Source organism: Equus caballus, chromosome 16 (genome assembly GCF_041296265.1).
Source record: "Equus caballus isolate H_3958 breed thoroughbred chromosome 16, TB-T2T, whole genome shotgun sequence".
NCBI lineage: Eukaryota > Metazoa > Chordata > Mammalia > Perissodactyla > Equidae > Equus > Equus caballus.
The window spans coordinates 44,628,652-44,647,118 of record NC_091699.1 but is presented as its reverse complement, the minus strand read 5'-3'; the positions used below and the strand labels follow the sequence as shown (position 1 = coordinate 44,647,118).

General features: G+C 42.1%; 1 protein-coding gene across 4 annotated transcripts in view; it reads left to right on the top strand.

Moving 5' to 3' along the window:
- CACNA2D3 (calcium voltage-gated channel auxiliary subunit alpha2delta 3) overlaps positions 1 to 18,467 on the top strand; it is an 824,202-nt gene that overhangs the window by 481,581 nt on the left and 324,154 nt on the right. The gene's annotated exons all lie outside the window — the stretch shown is intronic.

Here is an 18,467-nt window from a genome sequence, read left to right as displayed (position 1 = left end):
CTTAGTAGATAGTGGCACAAGAAAGATTAAAGACCCTTACATTAGGCCAGCCAAGAGCCTAGAAGATGGGTAAAAAGGTTCAAGACTTACGCGTCAGCCATGCTCTGTAGAGAACATCCTCATACTCTGAAGGGAACCAAAACCCCATCTCTCTGGGGTCCTTTCTGCTGGAGTCCCATCAGTCCTTTTCCTTAGCCTTCCTAAGGTGCCCTTAAGGCTCCACGCTGGAAGGGGAGGTGCCTTGGGGCCCTTTGAATGCCCTGGGAATGACAACTGCAAAATAATCAGACTTTCAAGGCTGCCAAGACTGGCCTGCACTCAGCACATAACTGGGTATTATTATATTCCAAGAGGCTCAGCCCTTCCTACGTCTTCTCAAAGTATACTTTTCTTATCCGGCCTTCGATAGATGCCAGGGAGAGAGGTTGAAGGAATGGGAAGAGGTTCAGGGACTATTGAGACAGAGACTGAGGAGCCCAAATCCAAAACAAGGAGCCTCTCTATTTGCATCAATCCTCAAGGGAGCTGGAGCAGCAAGGGGTCCAAGCCATGGTCAGGTCCCTTGTGGTTTCCCAAAATGTGGTGCCCCTCATATATTTGCTTAATGCCATACCCACTACCGAAGATGATACCTTATCTCTCTGTCAGACTCCTACTCACCCTTCAAGTCTCCTCTCAGAAGTGCTCTTGTCACTGGCAATTTCTAACATAAGAAATGGAATCCATGCAGACCATTCCTTGAAAATGTGCTTCACAGTAGGTTCAAGGACAATAAAATGAGAGAGCTGGTCAGCCTTGAGAAGGTGAATTGGATTCAAAGAAGAAACCATTTCTTATTTTTAAATAAAATGGCAAATCTAATGTAAATGTTTCCTATAGTGAATAAAATTACCTTTTTGGCAATTGCAAAATTTTCGAATTAATTCAAAGTTTTTAAACTTTTAAAATGCAGAATTAATCTTTTATTGCCTGTCTAACCTTGAATCAGTATGATAGATCTCAGTGAAATTTCTTTTGTTAATTTAAATTCTAAAACCTATACTTTATGAACACTGATAACGGTAGAAAGATATTTTAGTTTTTCATCTCTCATGTAAGAATAAAAGATAATTTTCTCATGCAACTCACTTTTGTAAGGGTGGGTGGAAGGGAATGATTTAGGGGAGGCTGGAATTGTAAAATAGTCCCCAAATTCATTTAGAGGCTAAAAAATTATTTACCAGGAAAAAAAATCATCAACTATATCCTTGGATCAAATGTGTAGATACTTCCAAAGATATGCCTTCACATAATTGTGGAAAAGGAGAAACTGATAATCTTGCCCAGCTCAACAACGTTTCCTTTTTATTTTATGGTTTTGTTCTGTTGGCTGTACAGATGTTTTTAATTTTTCCGGGTGTGTTTGTGTTTGCAAGTTTCTGAGGCTGTGCTGATGAATGGAGTTTTTATTGAATTTATATGTAGCTTTCAGATAGTAAGAACGTGCTTAAGCTTCTTCAACTTATCCCTTTCTCCAGGCTGGGTCTTGTCTGAGGAAACTTACTCTGCTATCTCAGTATCCTCAGGGTTTCCCTGATCTGTGCCTCCATGTGCTACTATAATTAAAGTATTTGAAAAGGGAAAGATGGCGTTTGTGAATTTAGTGGCAGGACCATGAGATGCTGGATTAACTTTTGATGGTTTTCGCCTTGGATGGCAGGAATTGACGCACCAGAGGGGGTCCTCAGTGAGCATCTCATTATGCTGTCTTCTACACAGGAGAATGCTTGCTTCCAAACTGCAGTCAGGAACTTTGAATGCTTGGGAGGCTTCGGGGAATTATAGCCATTTTATTGAATTTTAAAATGGAATGATAATCAACAGGGTGAGATCCCCTTACTCTGGGTCAGTTGCTCCCCGTGTATAATGAGCACTCATTCCCCATGTGCCAAGTGCTGTACTGGCCACGGCGGGCATGGGACAACAGTCCAGGCAAGGTGTAGATGCCTTGGTCCATGGAATATTGCTTCTAAGTGGGAGAGCTCTGCTTTCAGGAGAGACAACATCTTTTTGGTGGGTTTGTTTGATTATTATCTAATGGCTTTCCCCCCCCAAACCCTTACAACATATGAAGTTGTTCCGTGTGAAATTTTCCCTTTCTATTCTAGTATATAGGACTATCCAGGGGTGAGAGGGAAAAAACAGATGGAAGCCGCAACTTCTGACCACGTCTCTTAAGTCTGACCATGTCATCACGTGTACAGATTGAATGAACGGTTAAATATTAAACGTGGCAATATTTAGAGGCAAAATATTAGAGGCAAACATGATGACGTGTAGAAGGTGGAAGGTTGAATGGGTAGGAGAAAGTGAGTTAACATTTAAATGTCTATATGCTCCAAGCTTTTAATCTGTGAGCAACTAGGCTCAGAGAAAGGACTTTCCCAAGGTTACAGAACTAATACCTGGGGGCTCAGAATTTGAATCTACATTGGCATGATTGAAAAGTGTTATGTTTCTACTGTTGTGCTGCCTCCTTGTTGTGTCACATTTAGACAAAACAAAATACCACACACTCACAGACACACACACATACCACAAAACCCTAGTAATGTAGTGATAACAAAGGAATGTATTTCAATACAGCAATGGAAAGAAAATGGAGAAGCATATGTGTGTGGACCAAAAGTTCTTTGTTTTATAATGTTAGAACATTGACAATGAAATCAATAAGGAATAGAATTAAAGAAAAGTAAGTTCAAAAAACGAGTGTTGTTAATGCTTTCAGAATGGTCTTTAAATATACCCGTTTTCATAAACATGTCTGGGAACCTGAAAATGTAGATTTATCTTCTTCTCACAAGGTAATCACTGGCAATGCCAAAGCAGCAGGCTTGGGGAGGAGCCAGAGGGAACCAGCTGGGCTGTGCACTGCTTGGGGAGACCAAGTTGAGATGAAATGTGCTCTTCCCACCCCAAGACCCATGGCCTTCTGTGCAGCTGGGTCAGCCCTGATGCCATCTTTAAAGCTGAGCTATTAATTTTTGCTTCTGAGTTGATTAAATTATATGACAAAACAGTGCAGTGAAAATATGAAAAGCAAAAATTGAATCTTGGTTATCTTGCAAAGGCAACTAGATAAAGGTCTTATAAATAAACTGACATAGATTGTGTCCTCTTCATTTGCACTCCCTCTGAAAAGTTTCCCACTGACAGGAATAAAAAGGAAAGAGAGAGAACTGGAAATTCACTTCTGAAATGGAACACTCAGGATGAGATTTCTGCATGAGTTTCATATACGTCACCTCCTTCTCCAGTCTAACGTTGCAAGGAGATAACTTGTGTAGGATGGCAGCTCTCCCTCTGTTCTCCTGGGTAAGGGTTCATGGAGGCAGCTTCTCTGTGTGGACCAGCTTGCTAGGTCTTGAAATGAAAACACAAAAACAAACACAGACAAAAACCTTCCATATGGATGTGGGCAACAGTATGAAGTATGAAGAGTATGGATTTGGAGTCCAGTGACCAGCATTTGAAGCCAGACCTTGCTACTCACTAACCCTGAGACCATGGACAGGCTCTCCAGGAGGAGTTTCTTCAACTGAAACATGGAAATAACCAATACTTATCTCAAAGATTGTGAGGATTAAAATAACGCACATGACACACCTACCACAGTGCTTGGAACATGGAAAGCTATCCCTCAATATCCGCTGCCTTTCTTCCTCTTCTCCCAACTTTATGACCACCAATACCATCAACAGCCTAGTTTCTTAGGCTGCTGTAACAAAATACCACAAACTGAGTGGTCTAAGACAATAGAAACTTAGTCTCTCTCAGTTCTGGATGCTGGAAGTTTGAAGTCAAGGTGTCAGCAGGACAACACTGTCTCTGAAGGCTCTAGAGAAGACTCTGTCCCATGCCTCCCTCCTGGCATCTGGTGGTTGCCAGTAATCGTTGGTGTTCTTTAGCTTGTGGCAGCATAACTCCTATCTCCACCTCTGTCTTTACATGGCCGTCTTCCCTCTCTATGCCTGTACCCAAATCTCCCTCTTCTTATAGGGACACCAGTCATTGGATTAGGGGCCACCTTAATCCAGTATGACCTCGTCTTGATTACATCTGCAAAGACCCTGTTTCCAGCTAAGGCCACAATCACAGGGACCAGGGGTTAGGACTTCAACATACCCTTTTGGGATACACAATTTAACCCACAAAAAACACCATCTTTATTTTAGGCCCAAGGGAGCTTTGACTTCATCCTGGATAAGGCACATCATCTAAAGTCACTTGCTTTGCCAGCAGCTGTATCTACTCCTCTTCTGTGAGTGGACTTTGCTGACAGCACTAACATTTGCTTAGGAATTGCTTCATAGGACTTGTTCTATCTTGTTTTCCCTTGATGCCTTTTGTGGTTTGAGTGGATATTGTAGATATCTGATAAAACAGCAGGAGATACTCTTACCTTCCTCATTTCCTGTGAGACCCCGGAGACAGCAGACAAAATTGAAAACCATTATTAAATGTTTGTCATGTTCAACAAAATCTGCTCTGCATTGAGAAGCTCTGAGTTGATCACAGAAATGGTGAGAGCAGCCCAGTGGTCCAGTCTGATAAGGGTGAGTATTGGCTGGATGATGTGAATCTCAGCCAGATAAGAGAAGGGTCTGCAAAGTCACCTCATCCTTCAGTCCCTTTTGTTTGCTTGATGCACACATCCCACCCATGTGAAGTGCAGGAATCTGCAGAGACATCTGTTTACCTTCAAATTCAGCAAGACTGGAAAAACTCTGACTTTGATTAAATGTCACCTTATGATCTATCAACTCCTGCATGTGCGTCTTGGCAGCTGGGCCAAATGTGGAAAATGACAGCGTTCCAGAGAACAAAGGCCTGTGAGCTGTTTCTCAGAGGACGACTCAGCAGCTGCGAGTGCAGAGGGACAGACACCATGAGGCCGAGAGGCTGGGGACTGGCTCAGAAAAATGAGAAACAAAAACAACCAAAGCCAACAAACAAGCAAACAAAGACACCTTGAACTGAATGAATGAATCAGGGTCCTCAAAGTTTTTCTGCAAAGTGCCAGAGAGTCAATGTTTAGGCTTTCCAGGCCATTAGAGTCTCTGTGGCAGCTTCTCAACTCTACTGTTGCAGCATGAGAGCAGCCGTAGACAATACGTAAACAAATGAGCATGGCTGTGTTCCAATAAAACTTTACTTACAGAAACAGGCAGTGGGCTGGATCTCACTCATGGGCCATAGTTTGCCAACCTCTGGAATGAATCAGTCAATCTGATTATTTTCCTCCTGACTTCTAGAAGCTATTTCCTATATTTCCCTTTATATTCTAGATGCTGATTTCCTTCCTCTTTCTAGAAGCTACATAGTGCAGTGATTATGATCCAGATTCTAGAGACAGAATAGCTGGGTTCAAATCCTGCTGTTGCCTTTGACTTGCAATGTAACTTTAACCTGTGTTTTCTCCTCTGGGAAAATAATATAATATATATAAAGTGCTTAGCATGGTGGCTGACTCATAATAACTACATAATAACTGTTGGCAGTTAACTATTACTACGAACAATTGCAGAAAGACTTCTTGTTCATAAAGGCCACACCTGGATGGATCATTTTGTGTTTTGTGGGCTTTTTTCAGTTGCTGTTACCTGGTTCCTTCCTCCGCCTCATCCAGGTGAAAATCCTCACACTCTCTTCTGTACTTTCATGCTGTACTTATTAACTTATTAACTCATACATGTGTGTCCTTGTAGACTGTGGGATGCTAGAGGACAGGGAGCACCCTCACGTCTCTGTATCCCACTCCAGCACATGCCCCAAATAGCCATCAGCAAGTGCTTGCTGAATTAACTGGCTATTACAGAAGTGCTTTTTACTATGTTGTTTTGAATTGTCCTATTTCTTATAGCAAGACTGTATTCATTCAAATCAGGAAATAGAGCAATCTCCCTATCTAGCTAGACCACGGTTTGCCAGAGTGCAACCTATGGGCCAAATATGGCCTGCTGCTGCTCTTGTAAATAAAGTTTTATTAGAACACAGCCATACTCATTCATTTACATATTGTCTATGGCTGCTCTCTCACTAAGCGGCTGAGTTGAGTAGTTGTGACAGAGACCATATGGCTCACAAAGCCTAAAATATTTACAGAAAACGTTTGGTGACCCATGGGCTAACTCTTCATTAGTGCCCTAACACTTGTCATTAAATTGCAAGTGGTTCAGACCTAGTACTTAAAACTCCATGCACAGAGATAGAGAGTCGTCTATCTCAAGATTCATGGTGATATGTTCAAGTAATATTAAGATTGAATCTAAAAACCAACAGGAGATAGAAGAAAATTTCAATTACTGGGTTTAAGTTTAAATGTCTTCCCAATTTATATTGTAAATTGGGTTTTAGACATGCTAAAATTTAAGCTTAGTACATGGTTGTGGTTCCCAAATTGTGCACCAAGGCCCCCCACGGTGTGGCAGCAAGATCCCCGGGCTCTGCAGGATATTCTAAATTTCCGAGGGAAGCCCAGTAATACTCAACTCAACTGACATTGCATGAACTACCAGCTTCAGTGGATCATGCCACTTTCCTTTCCATGATGTCACATCTTTGTGAAGATGGGTTTTGGCAGTTGCTGTGATTGAAAAAGCAAGTACCATGTGAAAATCATAATGGAACAGGAAATGAAGATGTCAGTGTCCAGTCTGATTCCCAGGCTTGAGAACTTGTGCCTGGTCCATCAGGTGTAAATATGGTTGTTTAGGAATGATATAAAATATTATTATTTTTTCAAATGCCTGTGAAGTTCTTAGGACATAACTACTTAATAAACAGGACTATTAGATATTTTGGGGGACCTGGGGTCATTGTGTATCAAGAAAGTCTTGGCACTTCTGATCCATGGTCTTTTTAAGTAGCATATCTGAATGCCAAGAAGAAGCACTCAATATATTCTGATATTCAAGTGGAACTTTCCTTTTTCATGGGAAAACAATTTCCAAGCTTTTTTTTAAGGAAATAAAAATTCAGGTGATAGAAAGGAAAACAGGAAATTGATCCTCTTAAAATTAGCTTGTTAGCATATCTAAAAGTTTTGGAATAAAGTATCTAAACTAAAAGGAATCATTTGGATTCAGGTTCTCCAATAAGGAATCATTTAATATTTATTATATGTTGGAGACAATGCTGAACAGAAAGGCATGTGCTTGCAGGAGTCATTGTAGGAATCATTTTGACAAAGCAATTTGGCTTTCTAAATGTGTGAGTGTCTCCCATACCCAGCCTAATTTGACTTTTCACAGGGGATGGGTGGTGTAGTGCTTTGCAAGCTGCTCCTCAGAGAGATCACAGTGGTGTTAGATACATGCAATCGCTGGAAAAACTTTATTACCAAGAATGATTCTTTTGTCCACAGACCCCCCCACAGGCACCCTTTGTCTCAACACCTTGGCCAACCAATTTTTTTTTAGCCCATGAGAAAAACTGTGAATTTTTTTGTCTTTGCATTGGCGTTAACCAAAATGTTCTCACCCAGTGGTATGCGTTGATTTCCCTCTCACAGTTTTATCTTTCATGTTGTATAAGCAACTTCTTATGTTTCATATTTTCTGATTGTTTATAAGAATCACCCTGGGCTTTAAAAACAGAAGAAAAGGATCAGTGAATGAATCCTTAATTAATGGCAGCCATATCTCTTTGTCCCCAAGAGCGTGGAGCTCTTATTCCTTACTTCCTATTAATTGATCAGATATTCATTATAAATATCCTATGTCTTCCAAATTACCTGCTGATGTTAGCTCAAATAGGAGCCATTTGTATCCATAAAGAGCCCCTCATTTATTTCCTTCTTTCCTCCCTCTTCTCCATATTCATTTTTTATTTGTTACCTTGTTCACTTTCTCCTTTTCTATCAAGGAAGGACAGGAAGGAGGGAGGGATGAGGGAAGGAGAAAGGCAGGTTGCAGGGCTGTTAAGAGCCCTAATTTTGGATTAAGAGAGGTTTGTATTTGTATCTATTTTCTCCCACTTGGCTGCATATGCTTTGCTTCTCCAGACCTCAATTTTCAGCCTGTGTTATGGGGACGGTAAAATGGGCTCTAAGGATGGTTGTAAAGATAGAATGAAGTAGTACACGTAAAGCACTGGACATAGTTCCTGACACAGAGAAGGTGCTCAAAAGTCGTAGCTGCTCTGACTAATGCTAATAATTATAGCGATAATTGCTAAATCTTGCAGTCCATTTGTAGTCTCCCTCTTGCTCCTTTTAGCAGCAGCATCCGACACAATTGATCTCTTTCCCTCCTTGCAGTATTTTCTTTACTTGGCTGCCAGGATACTCAGATCTCTTGGTTTTCCTCCTCTCACCAGCCTCTCCTTCTCAGTCTCCTTTTCTGGTCTACTCTCATTTCTTTGACCTTAAATGCTCCAGACACAGTGGGTCGTGCTGCTTTCTCCTCTGTCTACACTCACTCCCTTGGACGGTAATCTCATCCAGGCTCATTTCTTTCAATTCTCTGAACATATTGACAACTCCCAAATGTATATCTCCAGAGTATACATCTCTTCTGAGGCTCAGACCTGTATGTGGAACCACTGCCCCACCTCTCTACCTGGATGCCTAATGAGCATCTCAGATTTCTCCTGTCCAAAGCTCAGCTCTTCATCTGCCTCCCAACCTGCTCTCCTCTCAGCCGACCCCCTTGTGTTTGATGGTAATGCTGTCCTAGTTGCACAGGCCAGAAGCTTGGAGTCATCTTTGATGCCTTTTTCTCTCAAACCCCTCATCCAGTCAATCAGTAAATCCTGTTGGCTTTACTTCAGATAAACCCAGTCTCTGACAAGGTACTGGCCCCACTACTACCACCCTGGTCCAGTCACCTGGACTACTACAGTAGACGCCTAACTCGTCTCCCGACCTCCTTGACACTCCTTCCCTTGTATCTGTTCTCAACACAGCAGCCAGAGTGAGCCTTTGAAAATGCTTGTTAGTTCATGTTTCTCCTTGGCTCAACATCCTCTGGTGGTTTCCATTTTCTCAGAGGAGAAGCCAATTCCTTATAAAGAACCCTATTTCTAGTTGCTCCACTCCACTTGCCTACCTGGTATCTCTCTTACTTTTTCTCACCCCATTCTCCTCTTCATTCCTTTGCCTCCAGCCCAGCTAGCCTCCTTACTACTCTGAGACAAGCCAGACACTGTCACCTCCCTCAGGACCTTTGTACTGGCTGTGTCCTCTGCCTGGGACACTTTTCCTTCAGAACAAGGCCCAGCACATAGTTAATGTTCAATACGTATTTGTTGAATAAACCATTATCATCACCATGATTACCATCATTATCACTTTTATCATCTTATTTGTGTCAACAACTCACTTTGGCCACACATTCTGTGGAGTATACTATCTGGCTAGTGGTATTAGTATTGAATGGTTATTATTTTATGGACAGTTAATTAGACCAAATACCCTTTTTCTTTGGGCAGCTGGTGATTTGATAACAGAATTATATCTGATTGAGGAACAAATATGAATCATTTGAAATCATATGGAAAATTAGGAAAATGTGACTTCATAGATATTTATTTATCAGGGCATGATAAATAGGTTTTGTGTTGTTTGTTGGATGGTTTTGTTTCGCTTTTTTGTTTCTGCTGTGTCTAGAATAAGAGGGAAAAACCTTAAACTGGCCCCTGGAAGGATTTAGGCTAGTCTCCTGGAGAAAGTTACCTTTTAGGATTAACGCAGGAAAGCCCCACTCAGTTGAGGACTCGTCCTTCTTTCTCACCCTATGATGGATTATATTTTAAGTTACTGTGTGGCCTACCAATGGCAAGACAACATAAAGTTTGTCAATTAAGATTTTCTCTCTCTCTCTCTTTTTTTTTTCTTTTGGTGTGTTTAAAGATGACTTTATAAATATTGTAGCCCTGTTCCCTAATGGGTTGGCCTCTCTCTGTTCTTAGGAAGACAGACCTAGGCTCCAAGCATCCAAAACACTCGACAGCCCTGTGATGACTGACCTCTGAGTGAAAAAATGAAGCCGCATCAGAGTCGTACAAGGCTTTGAAATACTCAGGAATAAATGTCAGGCCACAGAAATAGCCGCCATCTCCACTAAAAGTGTAGTCCCACACTGGGCTGACTCTTCTGCCCCCTCTCAGGGTATCCTGTCCAGATGTCGGCAGCAGCTGGCACTATGCCACCAGGTGACTTCCCGATGGCTCTAAGACACCATGCCAATAGCATGATATGTATAATCAGCAAAGGAACATATTGCGGGGGTTCACTTGATTAGCTTCCAGTCACACGTGGCGGCAACGTTCAGGTCAGCGAGAAGGGGATGAGAACGAGGCGTGTGATGGAAGCCTGGCCGTATTTAGCTTGCCTTGCCAGGAAGAGGTTATCAGAACGCCAGAGGAAGGTGCCAAAAGTGGATTCTCAGCAGACAGCTTAGAAAGAAAAGTAATTATAGTAATCTCTAGCTCAAAGTCCTTAGCTTATTAACATGAAAATGAGCAAATGCTGAATTCCTTCAGACCCCAGTGGCATGGAGAGGGGCCTGTGTGCGCGGGGGTGTTGCTTCCTTTGCCTGTGGGACATAGTTTTTAATTTATTTACTGTGTGCTTAGTAAGATGTTCACGTTAGCAGGATTTGTTTTCCTTTTAAGCCTCAAGAGCATATTTTTGAGTGAGAATGCAGGAGAGGTCTCCATCAATTTTTCTTTATCTTTTAATTTTGACTCTGTGACTAGTCCACGTTACCATGCTCCCATTCATCACAAACAGCTGATTACTAGTTAAATTAGTGATATTAATTTCTAGCGATCCTGTGGTCAGATTTGTTTTACCCTCTCCCCAGTTAAGAATTCCTCTTGAACTCAGCCTGTCTAGTGAGGAGAGCATTTCAGGAGAATGTCACCTCCCTTTCCCGTGTCCTACCGCCCTGCTGGGCATCCTGTCCACAGAGGGAGCAGAGAGTGGGGGCAGCCATGCCAGACTCAGGCCTGGCACCTGGCTTCAGGCTCACAGCGTCCCTGCTTTCTTTGTTCCCTGCTCAGAGTCAGATGACTCTCCAGACAGTAGTTAGAGCTGAGCTTCCATTTCAGCTCTGGATCCTACCGAAATTTCTTAGAAACTCCAGGCCTCTGTTCTCTGAAACAACCCATCAACAAGCAAGATGGACTCCAGCCCAGTTCCCTGTTTCAACTCACCAACAGGCAGGACGGGCTGCAGCCCAGTGACTGGTTTCCTTCATTCTGCAGGCAGATTTGTGTGTCTCCAGCAGCCTTTTGGAAAGAGTTACTCTTATTCTACAGATGTCTCTGCCTGGCCAAGCCTGTTCAGCTCTAACACAGTTATCTATCATCCTCTGCTGAGAATTTACCCAGCAAAGGCCTGAAGAAAAAAGCCACTTAGGTTTTGCTCCCACAAATGAAATCACCAGCTCTTTTTAATTAGGGCCTATAGATGGAGAGTTGGCTACCAAGATATCTGGATTTCATGAACCAGGAAAATGTCAGAAGGGAAAAAAAAGTGCAGTAGCATGGGATTGGCAGATTTTTTTTTTTTTTTTTTTTTTTTTTGCGTGTTCAGGATGTCAAGAAAAACAAAACAGAACAATCATTATTATCCATCATCTCGTAGGAGAATGGACATTTTAATACTAAAATGTAGGCAGAATGTTATCTCAAAATAAGAGACAGTCCTTTGGATGAAATACATTTCACTTTATGGAAAACTCTGCACGCTTTTATTATTCCCCTCATTCTCCTCCGATTGGTGAGGACGTGTTCCCGTAGTCGGGCTGCTCTGCCTGGTGGTGTTTGGTGACCGCAGGACCGGTTAACGAGAGGATTTGGTCAGCCCACTGCTCAGATCCTGTGACAAGACAGCTGGGGATGCTTTGTGGTCAACACACTCAAAATACCAAAATTCACAGACTCAAGGAGCTACTTTAAGAAAGAACCCGAGGTTCTGCTGGCTGTGTTTGTCCTTTCCCTCTGCGAGGATCCGTTCTGCACCCCCTCCTCTGCCTGCTCCCGGCCTCATTCTACTCCCTCTGCTTTCTTGGTGTATTTTTACACCATTGTTATATTCTTTCGTCTTAAGAAAAGATAAGGAGAAAAATAAAATTTTCCTCTAAATGCCGCTTTTGGAGAACACATAGCCAAAAGCTTGCTGCAATTCCGAGCCTTTTCTCGATGCATGTTCTTCACAAAATGAAGATGGTGCTCGGTTTTGTGTTTTGATCGCTCCTCCCTTTCGATGCATCATTGCCGCTTTGTCATGTCACGAATTACTTTATAAAAGCGTAATTTTAATGACTGAGTCGTATTTGAGTTCAGGTTTTCTCTTTTTCCCTTTGCTTTCTTTTGAAAGTGTGATCTTTGTGCATCCCACAAGTTGTTTGTAGGATACATACCAGTGCAATGGCTGGATCCAAGGTTCAGAGCATTGTAGAGCTTCTGGATGGCTGTTTCCAAATGGCCCCTAAATTGGTGGAGAGCCCCACCAATGCACATCCCCACTTGCAGTGTACCAGTGTCATCTTCCTGCTACTCACTAGTTGTTGCTAGAAATTAACCTCTGAAAAACCTTCGTTGGGCCACCTCTGGTGGCCTAGTTGTTAAGTTTGGTGCACTCCACTTTGGCGGCCTGGGTTTGGATCCTGGGCACAGACCTACACCACTCATCTGTCAGTAGCCATGCTATGACAGCTGCTCACATACAAAATAGAGGAAGACTGGCACCAGATGTAGCTCAGGGCAAATCTTCATCAGCAAAAAGAGGAAGATTGGCAACAGATATTAGCTCAGGGTGAATCTTCCTCAGCAAAAAAAAAAAACACAAAAGCAAAACCAAAAACCTAGCTGTTGGATTTGTCTATTACCTTGATTGTAGTAAAGGTATCATGGTGTTTGCCTATGTCCAGGCTCATCAAATTGTACACATTGAAAATGTGTAGTTCTTTGTATATCAATTATGCCTCAATACAGCTGTTAAAAATAAAATAAAATACTGTAGCCAATCCAATTGCAGAATAGGTGGAACCTCCTCTTAATTTGCAATTCTTTCATTACTAATAAGATTTTATACAGTCACTTGCATTTCCTTCTTTGTGAGTGACTTATCAAGCCCTTTGTTTCTTTTTGTTTTAAATCAAGGAATTCATCTTTTTCTTCATTGATTTATATCCTCTTTGGTTTCTTTTTATTTAAGGATGTTAACCTTTGTCGTCACTCACAAATATTTTTCTCACCTTCTTGTTTGTCTTCTGATTTTTATGGTAGCTTTGGCCATGTCAAAATTTAAAAATTTTGTAAAGTTAGATGATTGATTATTTTCTTTATGGCTTCTGCTTTGGCTAATGTTCCTGAAAACGACTGCACTTTCTTATTTCCTCTTCTTTCTGCCTCTCCTCTTTTCTCTCTTCATTTCTCTCTCCGTCCTGGTCCAAGGGGCTGAGAGAGTGGTGGAAGGCATGCCCAAGGTCGAGTCGTCGGCGTGTTCCTATTTGTTATTTTTCCCTTTGGTTTGACTTCTCCCCTGCTCTGAGATTTGCTTCTTCTCAAATCTCTGTGCTTCTGGCTTCTAGAAACTCCATCATTATAATCAGATAAAAATCTTCATAGTAGCTTCAATTATAGCTGCTGACAGCTGTAACTTTACAAATAATTACTAGTGTTTTCTGTGCCTGGGGCCAGTGCCTCCCCAAGTCAGCAGATTGGGGTGGACTCCTGCAGCCTTCACATTTCATCTCGGGATGGATGGTGAGAAGGTCCCTGTTCTGGGAGCAACGATGTTCTGCGTGGCAGGGGAGGAGTCCACTTCCTGCTACACTGACATTAAGAAATTATTTTCAAATGCCTTTGAGGCCCAGTGCTATCTGCAAAGCATAGAAATGCATTTGTCTTCCTTCATCAGCTGATTTTGTAATTCGAGTTGTTTGCTTTTCCATGTCATAGGATATTTCCTTTGGGGAGGGTCTTGTTTCTTTGGTCAAATTCATACAGCCTGTGGCTGGATGTGCACCCACCATCACCACATCACTTGGCAAACCCAGTCTTCATGTGGTTCTGCTCCATGAAAGACCCCAATTCTCTGCCCAGTAAACTCTCCAGGGGACATTTTAAAGGATGCTGAAATGGGTGCGGTCTCTTAAATTAGCCAGCACTATTCTGTTAAAAATCATTTTTTCTTACTCTCCGTTGTCTCTCACCTGTTTCCTACAAGTCCAAGAGTGTCCACAGAATTCTTCTGCTTGGGGAATCTACTGGTGATAAGCAGTGTTTCTGAACCCACGATTTGAGGGCTCCTAGCTTTGGAGTCTCCTGGAGTTCTCTTTAAAAAAGTCAGATTCAGGGGGGCCCATCCCAAAAGTTTCTAACTCTGAGTCTGGAGTCAGTCCCAGGTATCTGCATTTTAACAGGCACCCAGGATGATGATTATCCACAATCAAGTTTGAGACCCACTGCTTTAGAGAAGCCCCTTCATTTGCACATATAGCCAGCCAGCCACCCCCTCCCCAGACCTCCACTGTGGAGTTGGCTAAGCCAACGGCAGGGGGTGGTTTTCATTACTCGTCCTTTCACACATCAGGAGTATGCGGGTGGGAACAGGATCCCACCCCTCCTCTGGGTTCACCCCACCAGCCCCTTCAGACTCATGTCTGTGTGGCTCGGAAGCTTGTGTGTTGGCACTACTGCTTTCCTCTTAACAAAGGCCTCTTGAGGAAGATGGATGGGTGATGAGGGTTTGGGGGAAATAAGAGCACACTATGGGAGATTTGCTGGGCAGCCTGGTGTTTTTGAGATCACAGGGCTCTTCTTTCACACTTCCTTTCAGCATTCACAGGTATGTGGAACAAAGTCAGGGGACCAATTCTTGAGCACGATGTCTAAGTGGTTAAGATTTATGGGCCAGTGCAGCTGCTTTCCCACGTGACCCACCTGGACTGGGCTTAGGTGCCTGGACTAGGGGTAAGAGATGGACTCAGAGGAGAGAGGAACTCTGATTTTAACAAGGCATGGAGGCACTTTCTGTGTGAGCCTAATCACTTGGCATCTTCCGTGAATCCCCACCTGAGACTCAAAAAGGAGTAAGTCTCCGTGCTTCCAGGGAGGCTCTTAACAACTGCAGTTGGATTTCCTCAAAGCAGAACTAAGAACCGTCTTCTATTCAAAGGTGGATTCACTAGCAGTAGTATCTGCTTTTCCTAACCCCACCAGTTTCAAGGGACAGGAAAAGATGCTGAGTTTGTGGAGGAAAGTCCCTCCTGACCATTTGTATGGAAACCTTGCTCACATTACCCTTCCTTGGCTTGTTCTCCTCTTTCCTGTTCCTTCCCTACCTGTGGCTGCAAGGTGCCCCACACTCCTATAACCTGGAAGGGAAGGGAGCAGTGAGCACACTTAACTTATTTTTCATGCATTCCAGAGAGAGGGAGTTGGAGCAAGAGTGCTGTAGGCAAGAGACTTCTAGTCATTTCTAACTACCTTCCGTGAATTCAGATCACCCATTTTAATGGTGCCAAAGCCACTGCTGAGAAGGGGGTGGAGAGGGAAGAGGGAAGGATATTTGCTAAATATCTTTAAGATGGAGCAGTTAATTTATTTTTCCCTTAGCCAGACTTATTTCTTTTTTTCCAGAGTCTCATTTCACCGGTGGGCATAGTGATCTGCATTGTTGGCCTGTCATTCATTCTTATTTTTTAAATTATACACAATATGTTATCTTAGCAACTCTTTCCACAAACAGAAAATAATGTTTATCGCCCCTTTTTGAATGCTCTGCTATCATTGTGGCTGCTCTCTCCTTACCTTCATTAAAACAATCAACTGCAAGCAATCCAAATAACAATATTTGCTAGCTATTATCAAATCCTAGCGACAATTGATTACTCACGGTGCTTCCCAGGAAACTGCCTGTGGATGTGGAATTAAATAGCAACAATAGCAGATTTGTAACCAAGGAGCAGGCTCAGGAATGTGAATAGCAAATTAGGGGGAATAAGTTTGGACGTTGGGGGCTGGGGGGAAGGTTAACTTATTGACATACAGGGATAGTGGTGTTTGTTTAGAAGATGAGTCACAATTCTGTTTTCCTTTGAACTCTTTCAAAAGAACTGGCTTCCAGACAAAGGGAAATAGAATACAGCGAGAGTTGTCTGTTTTTATAAACTTTCAACTTGCTTTGTTGCCAGTCCTGTTTTTAAAAGTTGCCATAGAAAAACATAAGACATGTTTAATATTCGGCTCTGAACGACTTGATATTCATTTTGATATGTTTTTGGTCCCTATTGATTTTGAAAATGCTGAACACAGATACTTGACATTCGGGAGGGCAAGCGAAGGATTAAAACAGAATCTCTGCCTCCTGCTTGCCATCGCCTTTGAAGAGATGAAAACGTTCAAGTAAGCAGAATTCTTACAGTCAGAATAAAACATGATTAGAACATTTGGGGAAGGAGATGCGATGTGACTGGGGAAAATGTTAGCAGCATAGAAATAATAAACACATTTGCCTAACACTTTTCATCTCTTATGATGTATTTTATAAATTGACACATGGGCAATGGCCTGCTTATATTCTCCCACCCCATGTGGTTTCCCCCCAAATATAACCGTTTAGACAAGGACCAGGATGTATAGGAAAGAGTGAGAGCTTATACAAATCACTAGCAACCATGTAAATGCAGGCCACTCAGCAAGGGTTTTAGACTGAAATTGAAGATTATTGAAACCACAGGAGGCATTTAGGTAGGAAGGCTGTAATTACTGTTATTTAACGATTACTGAATGTTGACAGCGTGCTTCATTAGAAACATGGAAGAAAACCTTGAACTTGCCCAAAAGATTTAAGATAAAAATAAGACAAAGGTATCAAGGCATGACAGAACTCAAGGGTATAAAAAAAAGGGAACTCAAGTCATAGGTAGCTAGTAGCATCTGGTTTCCAGTTTTAAAATTTTGTTCTCTCATTTTGATCCCCTGCTAGCCAATCTATGATAGAGCCAGACAGTGACAGGATGCTTGCTTGGGAGAAGCAGCAGCAGGAGAGGACCAGAAGGAGGGGGAAGACCGTGTGGGATGCTGGAGGAGTGAGGGGCAAGGGGCTGAGACGTGAAGCTCTATGAGATCATCCTTTCATGGGGCAGAGAGGGTCTCATCCTTGTCATTATGGACCCAAAGTCTTCCCTTCCTTTGGAAAACAACCTGTTTGCTCATTTAGCCAGTTGTTCCACAACCAGATTGCCCAGAAGCCAGCACTTCCTTGTGGCCTCTTCTCTCCCCATGACAATGTATGTGTCAGTTTTTGCCTTGTCTGTGTTTGTCTTACCTTCCCTATTAGACCAGTAGCATTTCATTGTAAGGGCATATTGTAAGGCCATCTATTGGTGAAGTTCTCAGCAGTGGTTCTTTTGAATGGGACTTTATCAAACTAGAGTTGAGTCCCTGTTCTGCTGTGTCCCTTTGGGTAAACTATTTAATCATTCTGGGCCTCAGTTTATAGTCTACATAAAATGAAAGTTACCATATTGACTTTATCCCAAGCTTCCATGAGATTAAATGAGAGGCTGTATGGAAAGTACTTACCATGTGCTAAGTAATGTTAGTTTTGCTTTTCCTCCATCCCTGTAGGTCCCACCACACAGCAAGGATGCTTATTAGACGGTTTCTAAACTTGTTGAATGAATGGCCAAAATATGCCAACCCAAACCATCATATTAACCATGATGTTAAATTGTGTGTTTGTGTGGGTGCTTGTGTCTTTATAACCCATGTGTGACTCAGACACACACAAGGTTGTCACTCAAGGGGTTTCCTTAGGTAGCAGAACCTAATCCTAGCCTTTATTTTCTACCTGTACCTCCTAATCACTGCCAGGGACCAGCAAGGCTCAGAGAAGCTAACACATTCACCCAGACTGACACAACTTGTAAGTGGTAGATCCAGTATTTGAACTCAGGACAGTCTGACTCCAAACTTACCTTCACCTCTAACCCTATGTGACCCCTCAGTGATTGCTAGGTGAGTGTTAAGTAACCATTCTCAAGCCAAATGTGGCTTTTCCCACTGATATTTCTTTCTTTGTCTATTTATGCTCTTCAGCCTACTTTCTCTCACTCCAGGACTGACTGTGCTGTCCAATATGGTAGCCGTGAGCCACACATGGCTACTTAAATTCACATTTAAGTTAATTAAAATTAAATAAAATTCAAAATTTAGTTTCTCTATTGCACTAGACACATTTAAAGTGTTCAATAATTATATTTAGTTTTTGACAACCATATTAGCACAGATATATAATATTTTCATCATTGCAGAAAGTTCTGTTGGACAGCACTGCTTCACAGAATGCCTCAAATAAATAGCAGTCAAGATGCTGTTTTATTTTTTTCTAATATATATCGTTATACCCTTAGTGTTTTATAATTTGTGATACATTTGGTAACCAATTGGTAGAAGAATGGTAGTTA